We start from the raw sequence: 26748 nt of genomic DNA on the forward strand, positions 1-26748 counted from the left end.
TTCCGAGATTTCGATCGGCTGCGTCTTTCATCGCCGAGAAATCTGCAAGGAATATTGCACTCGCGACAAAAGGCCCACACAGGTCAGGAGAGCAGGGAACCTACAGACCAGCCAGACCGACAACGTCCATCATTCTGGACATGTATGTACACTGTGCATAACCAGCGACACACCAAGCTGAACATTCAGAGCTATTTGCCGACGTTCACTTGTTGCAAAATGAATAAATAATAATTATTTATTGTTTTCATGACGTTATTGAACTTGTAAAGAATTGAGATAAGGATAACGTGCATGGGTTCTCTTATTTAAAAAAAAAATTCAAGGAAGATTTCCACGGACTTGAATTGTGTTCAACTATTATAGAGGTTTTATTTTTGCAATTGAATAAGCATATACATGATATTTGGACTAATTTATAGATTTATATTGAATCAGTTTGTTTAAATCATATTTCATTCAAATATTCCTAGTATCTTTTTTCAATTTGTTTAAGTAACTACTAAAGTCACGACTAAAAATGTTCGAAATTGATATCTCACAGAGAGTCTAACACAGCTGACGCGAAATAATTTGAAAAATCAAAGTAGATTTAGTCACACAAACTCAAACTTGTACTGAATAAGTCTAATGGGACGTCAACCTTTGATTTTCCCCACGTAGGATTTTCAAATTACGTCTGCGCTCGTATGCCCGAGACGCTTGTGGATTTACTTGGTTCACGCTGCTTGTGCACGAATTAAACTTCTGCTCCCGACCTATATACTCGCTAGACACAGATGTCACGCGAGTTTCATGTCACGTCGGATTAATATGCCCAAAGTCGTTAACGCAACGTGTGTATTCGTTTCGATATGATTTTGAACTCGACTTGCTCAGGACAACAACGCAGACACGACCGTGCAGTCCGCGCGCGGCAGTAGATTTGGCCATACACTTCACTCCCAAACCATTCACCCTCATCTCGATCCGCGTCTTCTTTCATCACTAACCGTACTGATTTCATTTGATTTGTTAGACGGTACTGGGTCTCTTTCCTAAACACTGATAAACCAATGCGCAAACGTAATTTTTGTTATTATATATGTTGCGGGGGCGATCATTATCGAGGACCATCGTGCCGACTACTTTTTCGTAGTCATTTTGGTCATTCCTACCAGAGAAGTAACAGTAATCTTATAATAGCCAGGGTACCAACGTGGATATTGAACCTCGATGAAACTTACCGCTATATTGTTATAGCGTAAGTGCCATCGTTGAAACATAATGCGACAATACACGAGTAATCTGAATACATAATCTTCGTTTCACTAACAACGATTATAATCAACTGCCGTACATTCAGGAGTTTCTGTTCAGAATAGCTCACAGTAGATATAATAACTAACGGTGACTTTGCAGTATTCGTTTGATTCCTGATGACTCAAAATGATTTTGAAGGCTTTACTATTATTCACTCAGTGATAAATATAGTTTAGAATCACATCAGGATGGCACCGGCATGAATATCTTATGCAGCTGATTCTTTAGATCGATAGCAGGTCTTCTTTTTTTTTCGCGACAAAGGCAATTTACTACTTATCGATACTCTCAACTTCAAAGGCCACTCTGTGATGCACCTTTTAGTATATATAATGCGTTAAAGTAGAACAAAGTGTACTAAGCCAAGTTATCTGATTAATCAATCAAGAATCGTTCAATTCAGTTTTTCTAAGTAGTGCGCTGATCTAAAGTTAAACGTATGCTTAGCTACATTTTCATTTATCTACTATATCAACGTATGTGATATAGTCATTTATCTGATAAGAGTAAGCTTTTTACCCACAAGTCATCGTATCGTTATAAACTGGCGCTGCATAAGTTATCCCATCATCAACAAAAGTAGGAAACTACTTTAACTGCTGCTACTAGTCGTTTTCTACTTTGATTATTAATTGATACACAATTGACTTATAAGTAATATTGTGAATACGGCATGTTATTATAATAACATATAAAAGCAATGTAAATCACATTTTCTAAAGTGGAAAATCTTTCCTTAGAACCGTTGATTATAAACATTTGTAGTAATGAAGTACGCTCTTTAATGTTACACGTTCGAATCTGAAAGAAAGTTGTATTTTGCAACTGATAAAACAAACGCAGCGTCAAAGATAATAACAGCTAAGAATGTTATGTTAGAACAATGTTTATTTATCAATAATCGAAGACGTGCACGCAAACTAACAAGGGAGTTTTAATTGACGCTGTAATAGTATGCGGTGTCCAAATCCAAAAGCTCGAGTAATACAAGAACGAAAAGCAGTATACATAAGCCGGCCGAAGCGGCAAAAGAAGCAATTCAATTTGCCAGCGAAAAACATCATATGTGCCCGGGGAAGTCCAGCTTAATACCGGTGAAAGCAGCGCTGCCCGGAAAAAAAAAGTAATCCGGCAAGGCGGATCGAGAGAGCGAGAGCCCGCTGGAGTGGAAGAAGAAAAAATACATACGCGTACGTGCGGAAAAAAAAGGCAAAGCAGCGGAGCCGGAAACGCTGCTAGAGGGCCGACAGTGCACGCGCGCAAAGGGGGAATTACGATGCGGAGGTGGCATTTTGGAGGAGGAGTAGAATCGCCGAGGCGACCGAAATTAAAAGCAACGCGCGTTGCCCGCGACCGAAGCGCGCTTACGTGCAATGCCGAGCAGCAGTTAACCGCGCGGTGCCCATTGCCGCGGTCGTTTGTACATTATGCAAGCCTGGACATTTCGGAAATGTGTCGGAAATCGGACGCTGCAAATTTCGAGAGGCTCAAGAGTGGCGCGCTGCGTACGAGAGGATAAGCAGTGTAAGCAGTTCGCCGAGGGAAGGCAGTTTTCGTCCCCTGCAGAGACGAAAAGCCAGCGGCGCACTGTTAAGGGATAGTAGAAAGGAAGCGTGTGATGATATTAGAGTACATGCATTCTTCGAATATTCCATACAACGAGCTCATTTAAAGCTCGTTCATTTAAAGTGCTGATATTTGCAACGTTCAACTATTCACTTCGCATTTTTTGCATTAGCGTAAAGGTCGTATAAGTTTAGCGCTATAAGGGTAATATAATTCCTTCAAGTTAACTTCAAGTTGATGTTATACCACTAGAACGTACGACCAGGAAGAAAAACTAATTAATTTGTCCATCATGAAATGCAAAGCCATTGAAATAATTAAAATACAAAAGAAAAACTCGCGGAAAAATGTCAATGACATTTTCTTTCAAATTAAAAATGTTGACATTTGTACATCGCATCCCTGCGCGAAGCTTCTCTCTTTTTAGCGAAAACACGCGCAGCGTGGAAATGGTATTACGACAAGCGCGCAAGGATATAGTCATCGCTACTTTTACTTCGACAAAGTAGTCTTTCATTCGAAAAACGTAAAGCCGTAGAAAAGGTTTCTTTACATTGTGCACGTAGACGCGGCAAAAGCTTGGTGTAAGCTCTTCAAATGAAAAGACGCAAGAAGTTTAGAACAAAAGGATTAAAAAGAGGATGAATTTTTCAAGCTCCATATATGTGTGTGTGTGTGTGTGTGTGTGTGTGTGTGTGTGTGTGTGTGAATATATCGTACACCGTACGATAAGAGATTCTTTTTTCAAACGATTTATTCGACAGAGTATTTTTGATGAAAAGATTTTTAAGACTATCAGAGAACGCCTTGTTAAAAATGTGAGATAACTTTAATTATCACACTTGCGACGCTAGAAAAATTTACAAAGAAAAGAAGAAAAGATGCGTCGAAGTGAATAGTCATAAATTAAGTTGTTTAATTCAATCTATGGTCGATTCGACGCTAATCTTCACAGGGATTAGAGAGAAATTTGTGTAATAAAAATTACTAGTTACTTTTACAATAGAAAGACTATAAAAAATTCTACTTTGCTAGGACATCGCCTACTCAAATGCCGAATTTCGTGAATATTATATGTATGTACTCGTACTCGTTTGGAGAAATGATTCCAAAAAATTACTCAAATTAAGCAGCTGGTTACGTCTGTCGATAAAATATTTATCAGCAATGGCTCATGATTCAATTCAAATAACTTTTCTGATACAATTTTAGGTAAGGAATTAGTCATTTTTTTAATATCTTCATACGTCACAGCAAAAAAATTATTTAAATGGAGTCTTAAAAACTACTTAAAACAAATTGTATTCAAAGTAATCATTTACTCGCTTCAATTGGTACTCAAAAGTTATCCAAGCTGGATAATGACTAAAAATAAGTCAGTTGTTTCTCAAAATAAACAATTTGTAACTGAAATTAAATAATTGACTTCAAAAACGACTACTACTTAATTAGCACAAATTATTTAACCCATTAACTGGCAGTAGATCATTTACATACATCTTTGAAAAGCTTTGTCGAATGTCAATAGATTTTGTTAAAATTTAGTAGTTTTCGAGGTCGCTAAATTCAAATTATACATCAAAATTATTTAATTTAAGCGAAATAGCGTCCTTCAAGTCTATAACTAATTTCAAAGAACGATGAAATGATATGAGTGAGCAGGAAAACTTTTGTAAATACGATTTTTATGCAACTTTATTTTTGCAGATTTTATGATAAATATCTAAAAAAAATATAGAATAAAACAAATGACGTCTCGAAAAAATTAATTTTTAAATGTTGTACTTAATCCTAAAAGAAGCTTTTTATTGCGTATTAACCAAACAACCTATATACAAAACGAAACTATACTCTCATTGAATTCTATATTGAATAACTTTTAAGTTAGTATCGATCTATCGACGATTATGTCTGTGACAAACGTCAAAAATAAAGAAAACCAGTTGTTTCATCACACAAAAATTCTTCTCTCACTCGTGATAAATAAACAGATTAAAGCTTGGGAGGGGGGGGGGGGGGGTAGTGTACAACTATCTGATCGCAAGCTCCATCTCGTTTTCTCTCATGCTCGCTTATAAAAGCCGAGTCGAGCGACGGCTGCGCCTGCGTGTGAGGAAGCCTCTCTCTCTCTCTCTCTCTCCGACTCCAGCAGAGAGAGAGCCTCTTCTCCTGTCAGTGCGGCCCGAACGGTCACCCGGCCTATCACAACTTTCTCTCCTCTCTACCTCTGTCGCTTCGCTCCGTGTTTTCTCAACACACTCAATCATATACACATACACAACAGTAAAAAATATTACCTCTAATGCCAGTGCAGTGCGCGTCCAATTGTACGTAGGGTGTAGAGAGTCTTGTGCATTTCGACAAACAAAACGTAACGAACGATCTATATTTGTTTTTGTCATCCCCCTTTCTTTTCTCTTCGTCTTCTCGCTGCCTCTCAAATACGATAAGAAATCCGGAAAATCCCCCCCCCCCCTTCCTATTTTTTTTAAATTTCATTTAAACGTACGTGAAAGGTTTGTGCAAAGGAAAATTTTTTTTGGTGCGTGACACGACGACGATGACGGCAACGACGACGTCGATGATGACGACGGCGGCGACGACGATATTCAGCTGAATAGAGCGCGACGAGCAAAGAGCAAGAAAAACGAGAGTATACACAAGTAAGTCGGTCTGTGTGTATGTGTGTGTGTGTGTGTTTAAACAAAAGAGAGTGCAAAAGGTGTGAAAGATCGATTGTGATGTATCGCTTCACGCTTATCTCGCGAACTCTCTTTCTCTCTCTCTCTCTCTCTCTCTCTCCTCGGTGAAGATTCCGCGTAGTAGAGGAGCGAGAGAGGGTGTGTGCCTTGCTGCTGCTGCTGCTGCTGCTGCTGCTGCTACTCTGCTTGCCTTTGCCGGAATGAACGAGAGAGCATCAAACAGATTCTTCGCGGCCACGTTGTTTCTTTCTCTCGTCGCCGGTGCGCCAGATAGCTTTCTTTTCCACCACATCGCGTCTCTGCGCTTATTCTCCGCAATTTCATGTGGGCGTCGTTGTTGTCGATCACATTGGCTGCAACGCTCCCGGATAAATCGTCGGCTATTACCTGCGAAGGCGTGCGTGACCGGGTCGTTTATGGGGGGGGGGGGGGGGGGGAATTGCGATTTAGCGATGTCAGAGAGGGGCAATTCGGTCCGTCGTTCTCGCCATACGCTTAAAGTCGGCCACTCGAACACGCACGTACACACAGCAGCGCGCATCAAGTAAAATCACCGCGTAATCATGGATAGTTAGCGAGATATATAGTCAAAGCCTGTTTTGCAGCAGAGAACAGGGGCGAGAGCAGTGTGTACTGATTACTCTGTGACTGAGACTAGATAAAATATACACACGCATGTACGCAGGAGCGTGCACGGTTCTCTTTCGAATATGCATACTTTTTTCTTTTAATTCTCTTGCTCTTTTTTTATTTAACATAACTTGATGTTTTTCATAGTTGTGAGATGGATACAGTCAATAAGTACAAACGATACGTTTGTATTTTTCTTGTGTGATATAGTCAGACAAATAAAGTGGACACGAGCTGGAAGAGAAAAACAAATGGGAATAGTTGGCAAGGTCCAATGCAGAATACGGCAGTGCGAATGCAAACTCGGAAAATGTCCTTTCGTTTCAGTACAAATTTGAAACGAAACAAAGACATGTGTTAAAGTGCTCCACTATCTCTATTAAGATCCCCCTTGTATCACCATAACGTTCAATAAAATATGTACAATAGATGAAGGTACGTTGACTGCGGATTTCCTTTAATCGTGTTCATGAACGACAGATAATCTGGAAATTATAGCTAGAGATGTTTTACGTTGTATTGTCAACCGTTCAAAGTTAAAAGCTTCGATACAACACCTTGATCGACATCTTTTGCATGAAGTAAATTTATAAAAAATTGAGCTGTACGCGATCAAATTGAAAGCTTTAACCAGCAGTCGTTTAATTTGCACAAAAACTATTCGTGCATCGATTTTTCATTTACAAAAGTGGATCGTAACGTCTATTTTCGAGAATTCACTCAAGCACTTATAGCTTGGGTTCTGTGCCGTTTAAACGTAATTTTACAGTATTGGGACATATACAGAAATACACAGATGTATCTTTAGATATGTCAAACTCAATCAGATAACCTCTGATATTCTTTAATTTTCATATGCGATATTGCAGCTTGTAATTCGGTTTAATATCGTAAAATTGAAGCTACTTTAAAATTTTGTCAAATAAACTCGTCAGAACATATAAGTTTTTGGGATAAACATATTAGTTGAAATATAGAAGCATCTAAAGATATATTGAAAATAATAGAATGATTAGGATATTTGTACCAGCTGATATGAACAAAAACGTTTTCGTTATTAGAAGATACATAAATTGAACAATTGAGGATTCAATTTCTCTGTGATTCACCTGTTATTGTTAAAAACTTCCATCAATTTTCTTATCTATCATCGTCAAGTCAATTCTACCACAAAAACTTTCCAATATAACGCAGCGACATTGTCAACGATAATATAATGCGTTTATTTAAATTCGTTCAATATGATCAGGACCAAGTATTCTTTTCTCGAACTTTCTGGTTTAAAGAGTATCATTGACATGTGTAAGCATTCAAGATAACATCAACCTCGTACCTATAAATTTCACACAGAAATTTATAAAACTTAGTATGCGATTCCGACGGCTTTTAAAGCTGTCGATTTTCCGACAAAGATAACGTGTGTGCTGCAGTCTCACCTCGTACTGCGTTTATATTTAGGACTAGCGCACGCTTTTTCAAACTCCAAGTTACACGAGGTATTTCATTTTCTTCAAGTTTATTTTTACGAAGAACGGAACAACAACGCTCCGTTCTATAACCGAACAAAGTTGAATGAACGCGTACAATATCACAGTTCTAACTTTGAGAGTTTCTTGTTCTACAGCCGTTGATCCAATCATAAAATACGAATAGAACATGGTGCAGAAGTTTGAGTGATTGATAAAACATTACTCAAAGTAAACAAGTCCATAAAAAGAATAGACCACCTGTCATAATCACAATGGCATTTATCTTATAACATTGCTCCCACAAAGACACACAAAGTAAATTTTTTAAATGTCTTAAAAACTGAAGTAACTACTTTTTCATCGAAAGATATATTGTTCTTGAATTAGGATGTTTTTTTCATTTTAAGATAAATTTTACAACATTTAATACCTTCCTTTTATACTGACAAAATTAAAATATTTAAATGATTGTCTCAATACCTTCTATCTTAATAATTTAAACAAATATTGAACAGACTACTGATAGAATATTTACAATTACTCAGATACCTGGAAGGTTAAATACGGAAGCTACTTTAAACATTCTATCCGGACTAGACAGAAGTTCTAGAAATTTAAATATGACATAATTTTATCTGTACTATATTTCACGTGACGTCAAAGATGAATGAATTTGATATCGTTAGAAATTGTATGAAAGAAGGAAATGAATACGCGTAACTTTCATGAACTCTAATACGATGAAGAAGTATACGACATGTAAATAATGTCAATCAAGGAAGCTGAATCGTTGTGACGTACCTAAAATGTTAATTAAAATGGGCGACAAAAAAAAGGGAGAGTCGGCACTCAAAAACTCGACGCTTTTCATTCGTAATGATATTTTATGCGCGCAGCAGTAAATCATAAAAAAAAATACGCGTTGCAAGCGCGAAAAAGTTTTGCTTTGTGCCAGACACATAGCGACACGAATAAAGAGAATGAGCTCTTTTTCAATTTCACAAAGTACCGCAATTTCGTTGGATTCTTACCTTCTCTCATCTTTGTGTCACTCGGGACAATATAAAGGTCATTTAGACGCGAGCACGAAATAAGAATTCGCACATGTCGCTCGGTCAATTATGAGGTTTATCTCGAAGACAAAAAAATGAATGTACAAATTGGAAATTAATTGCATTTTTATAATGTTAGAGTACATTTATTTGCGCTATAAACAAGAAGCGCAACCATATTTTTGAGCTATTCGCAGGTGGAAATATACTGCGATGTTGGAAATCGGAATTTAAACGATAATAAGAAAGGAATGGAATTCAAGTCTCCAACCAAGAGACAAGAGATTAGAACTATAAATCTGTCGCGGCTATAAAGCTAACCGTAAGTTTCAGGGCTGACTTCTACTTACGCCAAGAAACTTAGCGTCGACTCCGGACATACTAGACTTACTTGTATATATGTATATATTCTCAACTTTTACGATATACCCATTGAATTTCGACGCTTTTGTCTTTCAATTTGAACTTGATCATCACGCTAAATCTATTTATTTTGGGACAAGGTTGTATATGCGTGATTAAGCGAAGCTGAAAATCACACGTGTACAGGAAAACGAAATGAGAATGCTTAAGAAAATGTGCTGCCTTCTCTCGCGTCATCTGACATTTCGTTTGACCTTTGCGTTCTTGTCATTTATTTCGAAACGATTGATGTTTTTAAAATGACTAGCACGTACTTAAAAAAAGCTTTCAAAGCTATACTAATATAAAAAAAAGTTTATAATATTATTTAGGCTGTGTCAGAGCTTTGAGTATTCAAGTTTATTCGGCTCAATATCCTTAGAATGTGTACGTTTTTTTTCTGTTAGATGTGTTTTGGAATCTATAGCCCTAATGCTGCTATCGGATCATGAAACAAATTAAATAGATGTTTTGACGTAATTGTCACGAAAGTATTTTGCAACCCCAGAACGTGTCGATCAACATCCTATGCTGTTGATTATATGACTTTTCTTCTTTGATCTTTTATGCAAGTTGTGACTTTTACAACAATTGCAATATATAGATACAAATATCAGTCGTGTTCGTGGATTCCAAAATTTCATAAAAGTAATAGACACTTGATTTGATAAAGAGATCGGGCTTTTGTCCAAATCATCGATTCTCACACGTTCGCAAATGTACATTAGATAATCTCCAACTGATAAGTCACAAAAGTTGATAAAAAAAAGAACGAACGCTCAACTTTCAACTGTTCAAAAGGATAATCTATTAGCCAGCTGTCACTCAGCAATAACAATCCGTCGATCGAGCAAACAAAAGAAGAAGGGGAAAAGAGAAAAATTGCCGAGCAACGGCGGCATATCGAAGAGCAAGCGGGTGGTTAAGGGGGGTTCGAGAAAGGGGGCCAAGTCGCGATGAGGCGCTAGTCTCGCTCGTGCGCGTTCCAAAAATACACTTGACCTTTCCTTTCGATCCTGTCCAGAAACTCCTAACGGCGGCGGCGGCGGTAGCGGCGTTGCTCCTAATTGCCGAACGCCGCATATGTCGTACCTCCTACCCCTGCGCCTCATACACACGCGATTCGTGCCACTCGTCCGACCCTATACCGAAAGTTGATTTCTCATTATACGCTTAGGCTCCTTTTTTATTCTTCACGCTACCACTACCTACTATGATTTATGCACCCCTGGCACGTATACTCCTGCTTTTATGTACTCTCGTCCCAACTAAAAAAAGATGTAAAATTTATACTTGCTGCTCGCGCGAATTCTGGTTTTCTAGCGATAAATTGCTGCGGTAATGAGACGTCGTTTGCTTCGTGCATCGATTCCATGTGGTGCGGCTTATTTTTTTCCTTTTTTTTCGTTCGAAAGTGTGACTTGCCGGGACTGTAATTTTGACGGATTTTATGATTTATTACGTTCACTTGTGGGATCACTTACACTTTTTTAGGAGACATTTTTTTACATGCAACTCGTTCAGTTCATTTTCAAGCCTTATATTTTGTTTTCCTTTGTTATTGCTAGATGAATTGAGAACGTATATCACTTGCGATTCTACGATTCTGTGAATGTATCTAAAATCCGTTTGCCAAGATTAACTTGTAAATGATCCAAGGCGCTTGCTGCCACTATCGTATTTTTGTACCGATATAAATATTGTAATAAACTAGTTTAGTTGAAATGCTCTCTGACAGTATTTCAACTGTCAGATATTCGTTTTCAAACTAAGTAGCATAAAATAAACTTCGCAGTCGCTTACTTTGAATTAGCTGGTCTGCAAAGGTATATAATTAAAAGAAAATAAAATATGGATCGATCAGTCGAGGAATAATGAATAATTAGCCGACGACCAGATATTTAAAAACGCACGTGTGAATGATTATTGAATTCATCTCAGCGTGAAATGCTGAAACAACCACAAAACTGGCCTAATATTTGATTGTGAAGTGCCGTGCGAAAATACATATTTGATAACATTACATAAAAACACACCAGACATTCAATCTAATTCGCTCGCGGCCTCGTTTTCTCGCTCGAATTAATTTTTCAGGCCCCGAACGAGCGTCCGCCGACGGAATTTGCGAAATTCATCAAGAGCACTTGCTGGCGCTCGCCCCTTCTCATACACACACTCGCGTGCGAATGAGAACTCTGATTAAAATTAAATGTCCATGTGAGAGAGAGAGAGCGAGAGAGAGAGAGACAGAAGGGGAGGGAGATTGCGATGAATTTTTGAGCGAGTTCGTTGCAAAGGTAATACATGTATTCTCATTTTTTTTCCTAGTTGAATTAATTTCAAAAATAGTTTTATTGTATCTTAAACTTCTTTTTCTTTCTTGTGTAAAGAAAGCATTTCATTTGTGATGTATCTCATTATATTTAGCAAACCATGCTATAAGAAAAAATATTTTGTATTGGAAAGATATTTTAATGTGAGTTCAAAATATCCCATTACAACGCGCACACACACACACACACACACACACACACACACACACACACACACATACATATACCAAACTATTTCAGCTAAAGATAACTGAGAATAGATTGCCATGGGTAAAAATAGCTTTGTTAACATTAGTCTAGAAAAGGAATTTAAAGTGAAATGTGTCTCATTTTGAATGACAAGGGGACCACTGCTACCTAACTCTGCACTAACTTGGCTCACGAGTTTATAATTAAATAACACGGATGTACCATAAGCTATTCTTCGCCGTTATTTTTAGACAACGTTGCGCTAAATTTAGAATTGCTTTTATAGACAATATCCTATCGACGTTGCTGCGAATAGATTTATCTAAATTCATACTTCCGTCACACAATTACTTCATAATTAGTTCATTCGATTAAGTATGTTATTTATGTTATTGCACAAAGTTACAAGCAGCTTTCGGGATATTGGAAAATTTGAAATTCATTTTTTTATAAAGGTTTATGAAATGAATAAATAAAAGAATTTTAAGTTTTTGTCTCATGTTATCTCAGGAATCTGCTGTATAAAGCAAGTAATGAATACTATTGTATTTTTACTATGATTTTTCAAAGTGTACAAATGAAATGCATACAAATCGGCCTAAGAATTATAATATATTATATTTAATTCATAATTTGATTTCGAATTCTTTTTTATCGGTTCAACATCTATTAAAGTTACAGAAACATAGTGAACACAAATCAAAAATATCTAAAAAAAGTATTATTTTTCTGAAATCAGATTTACAAAGTTTGCAGAATGAGACAACGTCTAATCCATTCGAAAAATAAAAATCAATTAAGACTGAGCTTGTTTAAAAACGAAAGCAAACATTGGAATAACGAGGACTACGACGAAGGAAAATTTCGAAGCCAAATAAAGAAAAGGTCTAGGAGGAATCATGAAATCGTTCTTCCTACTAACGAACTTGATTTGACGGGATAACGAATCAACGGACGCGATCGTCCCCTGTGTGTCGGAAAAAAAACATAGAAAGAGAGAGAGAGAGAGAGAGAGAGAGAGAGAGAGAGAGAGAGAGAGAGAGAGAGAAAGAAAAGCCCTCGCGAAAGGCTTTTCTCCCTTTTTTTGTTTCTCGAACGCGTAATTCGCTTACAATCGTATTTTTTTTTGAGTCGACGAAGAAATAGAAGATTATGGAGTTGAAATTGCTAGTGATAAATCAGTAAAGTTCATTTTCTTCTGTTTTCTTTTTCGTTTTTCTTACTTCTGAAATTGAACGCTTTCTCTCAATAGTCACCCAACTCCTTTGTGATTACTTCAGTTTTTCAAAGTATTGACGATAAAATAGTGCACTTTTCTAGCATAGTGTCATGTCATTGAATAAGGATACAAAAGATACTAATAAAATGAAACGTTTTTTTATAAATTTTGGAAATATTTATAAGAAATAATTTCCAATCGACTAATTTCTTTCTCGAATATCGATATATCATTTATGAAACATAAATGTTTTCATATAAACTAGTGTGAAAATATGCAAGTTAATCTATATTAATTATTTAACCTTTTCAATAATTTATACATTTTCTGTAGCACGTACCGAAGAAATTCATGTGATTGTAAGAGCTTTCTGTAATTGATGATTACGAATTTCTAATAAAATTTCTACGAATTTCAAATAAAATGCCTGTTCCAGTATCGAATAAATTGAAAAACAACTGGAATACGAAGAATTCTGAAAAAATATGTACGATAAAACTAGGTCTAAAGAATGCGTAAGAAATATTTTAGTCTCGGTGGTTCACGTTAAGGAAAAAATCGATTTTTCACATTAATCGGATTTAACGTATATTGTATGCATCTAACAATTTAAAAAATAGTGGATAAAAATTGAACATTGCCATAAATTGCGCAAAAAGTTCCACTGAAAAAAAGGCTTATAACCATCATCTTCAACTTGGCGTAATCTTCTTTCAAAGCCGGCGTATGACGTTTGCGAAATTATTGAATTCCACCGCACAAACGCTCATATCCCTTTTCTTCTTAGTCGTCGAGTTCTCTTTTGTGCTACTTCTATCCTCTTTTTTACCCGCGATTTGTGCACTTTGCATGCCAGCCGTTTTAATAAGAGCAGCTTTCTTTTTTTCTGCTGAGTGCTGAGTTTTTCAAAGAAAAAATTAATTTTTGCTTCTATTGAAATGGTTCTATTCCTTTGATTAAGTGCAGATTACTGAGAATGCTAGCGGGTTTTATTAATGATTTCCACAATTTGAAACTAACTGATAACCGTAATTAGAGCATTGGTTTGTAAGGGAACTCGCGAAAAAAATCGTAACATCAAACATATTTCAGATTGAACTATTACCTAGTATATACACTTTAGTCGCATAATAAACTACAATTTATACGAAAATATAGTATATATTCCTTGTGCGTAAATGGGACTGTCAATAATACGTCGGATTATTTCCTGTTGGTGTAACGCTATAATCCCGCTACGCGCGTTTATTCCCCTGAACTTTTCGATAGGAATCCAATCCATCACACTGGAAGTTAAGTCAATAATCATTAATAACCGGATATCTGGCGTCGCGCTTTTCAATGATATAAATACAGGCGAGTCGTGTAACATTAAAATATTGAGTTTCTTTTTCTTCGGCAATGTTAATAACGAAATTTATTAGACGAGCGGACGCTCTTCCATTAAATCTCCGTTTCCTGCCATTATGTGTCGCGAGCTTTCAGCGCCGTCCGAGAAATATTTATGTTTCTTCAAGAGAACACTGAAAAACTGACCGCAGAAAGGAAGCGGATCCCATCTCGCATCCTCCGAAAATCTTTCGAACACGAAGCTTGACAAGCTCATAGAAAAAAAGAGAGGGGCGTCCCGATCATTACGAGATCATCATCTTCGCGAGCGTCGTTGTCGGAAGAGGAAAAGAACCTCTATTAAGCTAGTTAGATAGGGATCTTTCGAGTGCGTATATGTACGATGGCGAGGATAAGGAGAAGCGCCTATAGCTATTATGGCATTTCGAGAGGGTACCAACGAATATTATATGCTTGACGACGGTTTGCCCTTCTTTTTTTTTTTTTTTTTTTGAGAGCTTCACTGAAAGCTTGTGCATGTGCTTGTAATTTTGTAATTTTGAGAGAGAGAGAGAATAATCGTTGATCCTACCTTAAGTACGGAGGTCATAGTGATATTAACAGGGTTATTGGGGAATTCCTACTTGCTTATATCATTCTTTTCATATTTGAAGAATATCTGGATAAGCTGAAAATAATTTTATTTCAACAAGGCCTTCCAAAGAAGTACTTTCAACTCAAATAATTTAACCTAAAACATTAATTTTTTTTCCATTAAAAGAACCTGTGCGGATCAATAAACGTCCTTCATTTTTTTGTACAAGTTTCTTTGCGAGCTTCCTCGTAAGAACCAGAGGAAATGCATTCCATTATTCGCTGTCTTATCATTGATCTCTTTCTTTCACAAATTCCTTTCTCGATAACTCTTACCTCTACTTTACGTAACTACTTAATTAAAATTTAAAAATCTAAAAAAATAAAATAAAAATATATTTCCTTATAAAAATTATTAAAGATATTTTCTTAATTTAGGTTATAGTTTGTTTTTTAAGGGTCGTTGTTCAAAGTTTTACGAATTCAGAACAATTTCTTCGTTTCAAGAATTGTATTGAATTAAAAATATTTGTTCTAAAACAAGGATATCTATTGATATTTTGACAATTATATCTACATGAAGTAAGAAATATTTTTAAACTAAGAAATTTTTATTTTTTAAAATTGAGAACATTTACGAGTGATAATAATGCCATCAAAATTAAAAAAGATTTTTCTTTAACGTAACGATGATTTTCTTGAAATATTGAACTGAAAATTGTAAAACCTCTTAAAATCAAGTGTAAAGGTTCGAGAAAGTGGAATAAAGCGTATTTTGTCCTCTACTGATATGCTTGTAACATACATTTTATGCAAAATAAAAAACCATCCGCAGGTGTAAAGGAAAACATATTACTTTTTCTTATCATGATATTTTTATGCTAGCTTAGGAATTTCATTTCCTATCCACGCTTTAAAAAAATATAAACTGCTGCCGTAAAATAAAAACCGCTTGAAAAGCCGCTCGCTGGCGATGCGCTTTATATTTTCTACGGTGTTAAATCATGTCGGCCATAACTAAAAAAAAAGTTAGAAAAATTTTAAATTACACGAAGTAGCTCTTACAGTCTAGAGCTTGAAATGTTCTTATTAATTAAACGCTACGGTAAATTCATGAAAAGAGTACATTAGCATTTAATTTTCCTTTTTATTTCACGTCATACTGTCTGCTGCGAATTGAAACGTAGCTTTCTTTTTTAGAGTTTCGCAGAGTTTAAAAAATTACGTAAGCATATAAGGTTGGAGCTTCCATAGTCTGAGCTCTTATCAACTCGATTAGTTCTGAGATATTGCTATAAGAAACTAACGTCTTTGTTTGAACGAAAAAACTACTCTGGTACGTATTTCAAGCGCAATATCTTATTATACTTATAATGTCTTAATTTTTCTTGTACGTGAAATCAGTTGATGAAGAAACCCATCATTAACCGAATGGTTTGAGCAAGTCATTGAGAATGTGCAATCCCAAAATTTTCACATTTACAAGAACTTCGGATCAAAGTTTTCCAAGCGCAAGCAGCACATCTTGACGAAATACACTTGAGACGATATTATCCGCGCGGGTTGTACTCTTAATTTCATCAACAATATATCTTGCCGTAATATTTGAAATATACGTTGTCGCTGACTCGACGAGTATGCGTGAGCAGTTTCCTGATTAATAAGTAAAATGCCGAGAGTCGAGCACAATCTTCTTGAAACTCTCGAAATCACGCGCACACCGTCGCAGAGGAGAGCTGAGGCGAATTAAGTCGAGGCCTGTTTTGGTGCGTATATGCAACTGCATTGCGGCTGCCACCGCCGCAATACAGATGTTTGCCGTGTTGCAGCTCTTACAACAAATTTTTCTTGTGTTCTCTCTTTCTTCTTTACTCGCATGTTGTGCTTGAAATTGTTTCGGAAAAGTGCTTTAGCTTTTTATTCGTTTTTTCATTCTTCTAATTCATTCTGCGATGTATTATAATTCTTATGATTTACTTGATTTTTGACAGGACGATCAAAGTGATCGTCGTACATCTTGAAAATTGCGAAAAGCTTTTATCATGAGCTTATCCACTTTGTTTTGATATACGACGACAGGTCGAAGAAGCATAGTAGAATAAAAAAAAATTTGTCTTTGCTCGCTGGATCACGGGATGCAGTACTATAATTAGTTCTCTACATATAAAAATAGCCATACAGCGCGTTACGCCAACTCGGAAAGTGCTAACGAAGATTTCCTTTTTTTTTCTCGAGTGTACCTCTCAAACGACATAACTTTTTCACCGGAAGAGACTATCGCAATGTCGCGTAAAAGAAATTGATCGTGAGAATCGAAAGGCCATCAAGGAAGAAGTAACGTTTCTTATCGAGTCTTCGTCATTACTCGCTTATCATCATTCATATCCGCGCCATTGATTCTTCGATCTGGAGCACACTGCAGACTTTTATCCTAAGCGCACCTTTTCCTTCTATTGTGGCAGCCACTCGTTCGTTTTCTTTTTCAGTTCGCGAGCCTAATGGTAATACGACTGGGGCACGTTGTGTTCGCCTTATTTTTTTTATTCGCTGTGGCAATAAAGCTCGCCGAGCTGATTGCCAAAGGAGATATGCGCAGAGGCGAATGAAAAGAAAAATTTGCGAGAGTGCGGCTTGCAGCAAAAAAATTGGGGTCTTGGCCCTTTAAAGTCTGCTATCCGCATTTTTTGGCAATAAGTCGAGATGAAGAGTAATGTTGACGTGGTGTACTGAAGTTTTTATTAGATCAGATATATAGTTTGTAGACTTTCATATACGTTTCTGAAAGACGTATAGTATTTATCTGACTTGAATATATGTACTGTGTGTTATTGCACACCGTTTTTTCTTACATCAGATGTATCTTCTACTAATTGTAAGTGATATCTGTAAAACTGAAAATACGCGTCTTTATTTGTTCTCAACTATAATTTTACATTTAACCATAGAAACTATAAATTTATTGCCTATTACGCGTAAAATGCGTCTTAAAACCCGAATATCAGCTTTCACAACACGCATTTTACGCGCTGTAGACAAAAAAAATAGTATATTAACCATAGTATTTAACACCTGGGTTTGAATTTATACGTGCTATGGACTTGCCGATGCTTTTACTCCCTTGGTTCATAATGTTAAAAGTTCGTTCTGAAACACTGAAGGGAAAACAGAACAGATCAAAGTCGAGACTCTTTCAAGAATGAAACGCAACAAACAATCGAAATACTCGCGCACGTCAAGAGAGCGTCGAAAAGGCGCGGACGTATAGAGAAAGAGAGAGAGTGAGAGAGAGAGAGGGAGAGACATTGACGCGAAACAAACGGAAAGGAGGTTGCTGGCGGGAGGGGGGTTGACTTGTATGCACGGTAAATTTAGCAGAACAATTAGGTCGGTTTGCACAGCACGATACGCGCGTTTGCCTGAGGCGGCCCCGTTCGACGCTATATAAGCACACACCGCGAGCATCGACGAAAATTTCTCCCAAGGGGTGGTTTGCCTAACAAAAAAATGTGCCTCGTGCAGCTTTCATTTTTATTTATTTTCTTCATTGAAGGTTATACGTTGCAACGATATAAGCGTACAAAACACGCGGATGGCGCATCCAGTCGCGTGTATCTAGGCAGAACAAGGAAAAATTCATGCTGAAAGCTCATTTACAAAAGTTTCCATGTGCACCTAACGACTAAACGTATCGTTATCACTGGATAGATCAACGCCTACGGGTTAATTGGATATTTTCCTAGGCTATTGACAGTCGATATTTTTCTTTAACCGTTGTCATCGTTGAGTTTGCGTTTGGAGGGAGAGAAGCACGTCCGGCCAGCGCGGCGAATTTCCCGATAAATCCCTGCGGATTTGGTCGGCGCGCAGAACTTTGCTCCCCTAATAAAAAGCTTTCGACGCGTTCTTCGATCCGTCACTGCCTCCGCGCGCAAGTTTAACGAAGTGCTCGAAAATGCTCCATGGGACTCGGCCGTGGATACGCGGGAATGGATTCGTCTCGTTTTGCGTACAAGATCGTCGCTTCGTTCAGCGACGCAAATTTCGATCAATCGAATAACCTATTATTTTACGACGACGCCACTATTTATGCGGATCTGTTTTTAGCTGTCGAGCCGCGGTGTATTTTGAGGAGCGATTGGTAAATAATTTGCTGGTTGCGGCGGTGAGCAGAGCTCGTAATTTAGCGAGGTTCGAAAGTAGACGCTCGCGCCGATAAGCCCAGCGCCGCGCGCGGAGAACATTTGAAATTGTTTACGTGAAACTGCTCGACGGACAACTATATTTATCCCACAAAATTTATGTATTACTTTTCTGCCGTTTTACGCGCTCGTGAATCATCGGATTGGATTTCGCCCAAGCCTTTTTCGCATAGATTTTCAAAAGTCATTAATTAATGCTGCATTTTATTGCTCGCGATAAGACTCGTTTGATTTATGATTGAATATATGTATAAAGGACGAAGACAATTACCATTCGTTTTCTGTTGCGGGCGAGTAATACCACTGCGAGTCTATCTGGATTTTAACGCAGACGTAAGCTTTTTAAAAAGTGAATCACATCCTACTGTTATTGCTGAATATTCAAATTCGAATTAAGTCTCACTGGCGCTTCGGTCTCTGAATAATAAGCGATATATACTTGGATCAATCGATATTGCGAAATAAAAAAAAAATCTCTTTTTGTACAAATCTCCATCGAGAACGGAATGCTTTATACATTCGAGACATGCGAGCTTGTTTTCCACAAAACCAGTTCTGCTGTCATTATTGTCTGTATTGCAGATGAACTGGATCAAAAATGCATATCGGCCGGTATCCACAAGCTCGCAAGTGTATTCTTTCTTTTCTTTTGCAATTTTGTTACAGCTGCAAATGAAAGAATGCAATACGAGAAGTGTCCGAATTGAACATTTCGAAAAATAAATGTTTATGCGAATATTAGATATCAACGTCGATATAGTTTAGTGTTTCCTGAAAGAATTGGCTATGCTGTTGACGTTTATATATTTATATGTATATACATCATTATAAGTCACGAAAAGACTTCTGTTTACGATGACGCAAACCCCCTCCACCCCCTCGAACAAGACAATGTTCCTCGCAGTAACGTCGAAAATTTGAGGATTCCAAAAGAGAAGCGCTCGCTCGCCGGCCAGCATGCACGCGGCGGGCAGATGTACGCGCCGTAATTCGGTCAAGGACCACGGCCCCTCTCACTCGATATCTTTCTCTATAGATACGTCTGCGTGTGCGTCAGCTACACCTTATCAACATCAATCGCGTCACCCCCATCCCCCACCCCTTTAACTACCCGTCGAATAATAATCTCTTCTTCGCGCTCATTATTAGACCATCCTGCCGGACAAATATCATGCGGTATATCGATTTTGAATTTGCGTTGAATGTATCTGCACTTGGCGTACGACGTATTTTCCGCGCGTCGAATCGTCGACGAGGCTTTAGTGATTTGCAGGCGCGCGATTGTCCACTCGATTGACGAATTTCGAGAGTTTATTAAACTTTATCGGCCGCACGGTACAACGGCATTTCAATTAGACTGAAAAAGTGAGCCTGCAATCACTAGGTGCTCTCTCAAATCGAAAGGACGTCGATTAAAGTTTAGCGTACGAGTATAGTTAGAGGTTAAAGTGATTATTCTTGAAAGGACTTTGCGTATTTAATAAGAACAAATAGGATTTTAATTGCAGTCTAGAGTTGCAGAAACAATTCCATTTAATGCTGCAAGTCGAAGTGCAAGTGTGTGTATGTGCGCGCGTGCGCGTCTCTATATGTACACGCGGCGTTGCGGCCAAGTAGTACAAGTCAAGCCGAGGTCAGACCCCGAAGAACTGTTCTACTCGGCTTTAATCCATTCGCTTTAATTGCGCGTCTTAACAACCATTCACCCACGCGATTCTTCCTTTGAAATGCAAACGTATGTCGACAATTACAGCAAACAAACAAACAAATCCTCCAATCAATCCACAGCCGAAATAAGTAGCTTTCTAAAGAGAGTGAAAAAAAACACCAAAAACAATGGAGCAATCGAGTGAGACAATCGACACACGAGCTCCACTCTTTCTGTCTTGCGCGCGCGCAACACTTGAAGATAAGAGTCGAAGAGGCAGCAGTGCCCTCGTGTCCTCCACCTTCGCGTTCTCTCCACCTGTGAACTCCACTCGACTGGGAGAAAGACTTTCTTTTCACCGTCCAAGCGTTCACGCTTGCCACTCGCTCTTTATCGATTGTCCGACAGACCGACCTCTCTCTCTTTCGCACTCTCTTTCGCACCCTCAGACATCTTAACGGAATATTGCTGAATGGCGTATCCGCGCGCAACTGATTTTTCCCAATTAAAACTACTTCATTGTTTTGGCCTATGATCTTCCGTTTGCACTTGCTTTCAAATCAGTCACTCAACGCAACATTAGTATATTTTTTTACGCTGTAATATGACACTGTCTGTGAATTTACATCGAAAAATGGCGTTTTCCCTATTCTCAAACGAGGTCACATGAAACATTCTAGGTGGATTCAGACGCGGAAAAGAAATAAAGACAATTTTTCATTAAAATGCATGCAACACGGAAAAAAACTATACCTTACTAATATTTAAGAGATTTAAAGGATACTTAATATCATTTCTTATTTTTAATAACAGTTTTACATATTATAAAAAATATTCTTATAAGAAGATATTTCTACTCATTTATAACGTAAATGATAAACACTGGTAATTAAAAATTTAAACAAATCCAAATATTTATTTTTGTAACTAAGATGCAAAAATATAATCTATAAATGAATTTGTCATGTTGATTTTCTTTAAATAAATTTAATACGAAATGGATGGATTTGAATAGTTGATAAAAATAAGGAAATAATTAATCTCATCTTTAACTTAGTCAAAGTCTTTTATTACGACTAAACTTCGACAGTGAAGTTCTATTCAATCAAATGAAATTATAAATTTAATTCGTTTCCATTGAATTGAACTAGAGCTGGTTTATTCTTATCTAAGTCAACGAGTAAGGTCGAGATAAATCGATTTACAAGTCGAGAAATATTTGTATAATATGATTCGGATAGAATATTGATAAATAAATAATATTGCTCATTTATTTATAGCGAGGTTTGTACTAGGGAGTCGTTTGAGGATTCTTGCCCCAACAACAGATTTCTAATTTGAATGATAATCCAGAGCTTCAATAACCAATAATTATTCTGTGAAAAACTCTTTATTTGAATACTTACATTAGATATTCATAGTATTATAATTTATACAATGATTCAATAAATCTCTTGAAATAATTAATTACTTATTCGATAAAGCTTTTTCCATAAATTTCAATGTTCAATTAAGAAACACCATTCGTACGCCCCTACGTTCAACTTTCATACCTTGACAACGTACAAGTTTCAGATTACTTTACCCACAATAAATATCTGGTGACGAGTCTACACCTCTGACTATCTGCTGTTTTGTGTAATTATCATTCAAACACGGTTGTCAACGGTTCAGTGAATACACGATGAGAGGGTAGTCAAGGCAAATCTGGTTAACTTATTGAATTGCATCCACCGAGTTTGGAAATAATTAAGCTGCTTGTTTTGAGGTGAAGACTATCCTCGCATTCGAATTTCCTATCTCTAGGATTTTCCCCTAACGAGTTGCGTACAATAATGCTCGCCTTCATATTTTGGATGCGACACTCGTTTATCTTGACTAGTTTCGTTCAATGATATTTCATTAAAATGCGCAAATAAAAGAAAAACGATAGTACGAAGTCGTTACGTACTCGCGATTAATCCATATAAAAAGCGCAATCTCCAAGTATCGTAAAATCTAATAACTTTTCTATCCCTCTCCGAATAAAAATCATATTTATTTTTTATGTACTTTTTTCACCAACCAAGCTATATATAACGGACGAGTATGTAAGCTTAATATAATCGAAATAACGTTAGAACCGTTTTAATAAAATTCACCCCCTATCGCAGACACTCGTCAACTTGTGTTAATTAACCAGCTCCCCGTAGATCGACAAGGAGGGGAAAAAATGTCTAGTATAAGCCCGCATGGAATCGGGTAATCGCCTGGCGACACCAATTTTTCCATCGATGGATTAATTTAACGCCACACAGCGTTTATTTTTGGATGCTTTGACGATTAACAATTTAGGAATTAAAAATCAATGGTCCAGGTGATGATGACATTGCTCACCGTCGAAGAACAATTGTTTGTTCAATAAATGGAGATGAAAGGGAGAATTATTATTTTGATTAAATTTAATCCACTGTGAAGCGAACGCTACTGAAATGTAATTATCGATTTTTAAATTAGACAAGATAAATCATTAGGTCGAGTATTAGAGAGAAGAGAGCATTATGCAGTGGCATGGAATTTTAATGTGACGTTCAACGAGAGAACGCGATTAAAGGAGAAGTTTGCAAGTGCCGTGAACTTCATCGAATCAATTACTTCAAAGTACAGTTAATAAAATAAGGTCACGAGCTGTCGTTGAAATTGTTACACCTAATTTTATCGTGTCAATTATCGTTGATTCCGAATAATTTACGAGCGACAAATGAACATTATTAATACGTATACATGTAAAAGCAATTATCGTCTTTAAGTAATGCAACTTATGGAGCTTTGTACTCAAATACAATAAATGATTTTGACTACTTTATTTTATTTATTACATTTTTTCAACAAATGAGCAGTATACCTTTTTACAAAATAACAATTGATAGATGTGCTCTCATCTTGGTTCTAACAGTAATAATAGAAAAATAAAAAATCTTGAGAATGTGGGAAATTATTTTTTAAGATTGTTAAATCGCAAACTAATAATCATTCCTATGACTGAAAAGAATCAAGAATACGTAAAGCTAAGTTGAAGAAATGAGTCGAGGAGAATCGTGAAAAACAAAATCTATTAGTTAAAAATTGAAATGTAGTGAATGAATTTCAATAAAATTCGTGACTAAAGTGATCTCTGTAAATTGTATCATTACCATATTTTAATTTTATTATAATATACGACCCAGTTAAGGTGGGCCATCATTCAAATTCCTGTTTTGTCATGTTTTCACCCAGGGTATTTTACCCAAAAGATATAACTAGCTCCTCTCCCTCCCAAAAAAATTAAATGTCGCAAAGATACTCTCAGTGGTCAGCAAAGTCACGACACCTATCTCCAACACGAACCTAACAAAATAGTAGCCTGGAGTACTAGTACGAGTGCAGTAGCCGTTGCCAAAAGCAACCAGATTCGAGAGCAAAGAGAAGGGGGCGCCAAGTAAGATCGGCCACCTGGAACTAGTAGGGTCGTTTGAGCTTGTGCCAGTCTATATATAAAAAAACGCCCTCCTGTACACGTACAACTTGCTGTATCTCTCTCTCTCTCTCTCTCTAAATCGTTATTCAATAAAGCCTCTTCCAAAAATATCAACTGCGCGCGCACACACACAGACGCGCACGCATACACACATACACAGAGCTTCTTTTTTTCCTTTTTTTTGGCTACGTATACGTGTATGTGTTGAGTAGGTGGCATGCGCAAACTACTGCAGATACGTTGCGGACACGCGCCGCGCCCATGGTCCATCCCCTCCGCATATACATATCCGTTATTTTTCTTCTTTTTCATCTTTTTGTAGGGTGGTGAGGCTTTGCGCGTTAATTAGTGCGCCGCGTGCCTCAAAGTGAAGCCCGGCAACGAGATGATTGTTCGCCTCGATGAGTTTTGGGGTGGAGGATCTACGCGTGTGTTCGTATGACGAGACCATTCGCCGTGACGTTGCGCGTACCGTGGGGGACGGAAGATGTTTGCTTTTAGCGTGTACTTCTAATTCAGTGTGTTTCGTTTTGCTTATATATATATATATATATATATGCGCCCGTATGTGTGAGTATGATGCCCTGCCAACGAGGTATATAATTGAGTTTTGGAGGAGTGTGCCAGTATTTGTTCTTTGACGCGTATGGTTTTATAACTTGATTTGATTGAGTTTTGTGTGCACGTGTGTTTTCTTTTAATTTCTTTTACAAAGGATGCGGAATCGACGTATGAAGCAAAACGTAAACAACAGCATTCTATTATGAACATTACAAAAATTACAATTATAAATATTCAATTATTCTATTGCTATGAAGACTTTATACAGGCAGGATTATTCAATCGTGTAATTGTTTATTATAGGATTGGATTGAATATAATTAATCTTCTTTAATTTTATGCAACGCTTTTTCAGTGACTAGTTGATCGATACTTTTTAAACCAAATTACTTGAATTATTAAACTTATTATGACGTTTACATTTAAACGATAAACGTATGCATTTTTGATAACCATTAAAAAACATGGTGAATGGTAATTAGAAGTATCATTAAAAAATGATACTTCTAATTACAACTAAATTGTTTGACGTTTTATTTCTCAATTATTACTATATTCATTTAGCATGAAGAAGTAAAAAGAATCTTTAGTGCAATAAAATTAAACAGCAGTAAACCGTTATGAAGAAATGTCGGTCCGAAAAGAATTAATGAAGATGTTAATATCCACGAATAACAACTGCTAGCGAGTCAAAGCAAAATAAAATAAAAAAAAGGAAATCAGTAAATATGCATCGAATGAGAAAAGCCATACAAACAGTCACGTTCCATTCTGTTTTTTTCTGCTTTTCTAGTTTTGTTTCGCTTTAAAGCTCTCAAGTGCGCTCTAGCGTTGAAAAAAGCTGCACGCTTGAAAATACCGCAGCGATATTCACGCTACAAAAGGCAAAAACGAAACAAGACCAAAAACCAGAATGAACCTTCCACGCGAGTTTAGTTTTTGGCATGTATATTTTTCGGATATGAAAATACGGAGAACTTTGTGATATAGATGAATGTGAATGTGATAAGCCGCGTCGTTATCCTTCTATTACCGTGTTCTTAAAAAGAGTATAATAATCATGAAAGAATGTCAAAAATGTAGGTGAAATTAAAGCGTATCGCAGAAATTGGGGATCGCAAAGTCGACCGCAGCGGCAGTAATTTCGAAATTGGGAGACACAGTGGTGGAATTCCGAAGCTGCCTATAGAGGAAACAATTTGACATATGGCTCGTATGGGAGCGCAGCGCCACCTCGATTTCGTTACAGTCGCCAATGGCGCCAGTCGTCACGAGAACGAGGCGCGCTTACCGCGTTATCATTATGCTCATCACGCCAAGTTTCTGATTGCCGTTCCTCTTTGCTAGCGTGGAAAAAGAAAGTGTAGCATTATCGTACGGCCGAGCATGCTGCGTCAGCATATAGCGTCCCGCGCGGGAGATTGAAAACGGCATACCTATCATGCTTGCTATCTGAAATTTTCACGGTGCGAGTTTGAAATAGCTCGCTCGCGCAGTATAAAATAGAATAATTATTTTTCTGCGATAAGCGAGTTAAGCGTAAAATTAATTATTATTCTCAACGTGCACGGTCTAAAATAACTCCAGACGATCTTAATGGAATTATTCTTTATTCAATGCAACTTTGCTGATAAAGTATTGAGTAGATAAATCTGGGTTTGCTTCGGAATTCGACGAAAGAAGACGATCGATAAATTCGTAGTACCTCGAACAATTGATTAATCTCAGTTAATCTGCATATTAATTATCCCACTTAATAATATTAAATAGCTTGAAAATCCTACAAAAATAAGAGCAGTGTTTTCTCATTAAAAAAAATAATATAAAAAATGAGAAAATACACTCTTCATTTTAAGAGTTAATTAAAATTTCGAAAAAAGTATAGTCGTTGCTAATTTCACGAAATATTGCTAATCTTTTCAAGAACTTTTAACGTGTTTAATTCTTAAATTAGAAAACAGCCATTAAAATGAAAATTTCTTGTTCACCCGCAACATCCACACATCAAAATAAACGGTAGAGTTGCAGTATAGTCGAATACAGAGAGAGAGAGAGAG

The 26748-nt window shown here is 37.0% G+C and overlaps 1 protein-coding gene across 1 annotated transcript in view; it reads left to right on the top strand.

The window, feature by feature from the left end:
- Nucleotides 1-5058: 5058 nt before the first annotated feature.
- The window catches only part of LOC131665635 (acetylcholinesterase-like), a 53577-nt gene continuing 31887 nt past the window's right edge, over nucleotides 5059-26748 (top strand). Inside the window, exon 1 of the mRNA XM_058937670.1 lies at nucleotides 5059-5531. The gene's annotated coding sequence lies outside the window, so the exon portion shown is untranslated. The remainder of the gene's footprint in view (nucleotides 5532-26748) is intronic.

Source organism: Phymastichus coffea, unplaced genomic scaffold, assembly GCF_024137745.1.
Source record: "Phymastichus coffea isolate CEN01 unplaced genomic scaffold, Cenicafe_Pcof_1.1 PCOF00053, whole genome shotgun sequence".
In the NCBI taxonomy this organism is placed as follows: domain Eukaryota; kingdom Metazoa; phylum Arthropoda; class Insecta; order Hymenoptera; family Eulophidae; genus Phymastichus; species Phymastichus coffea.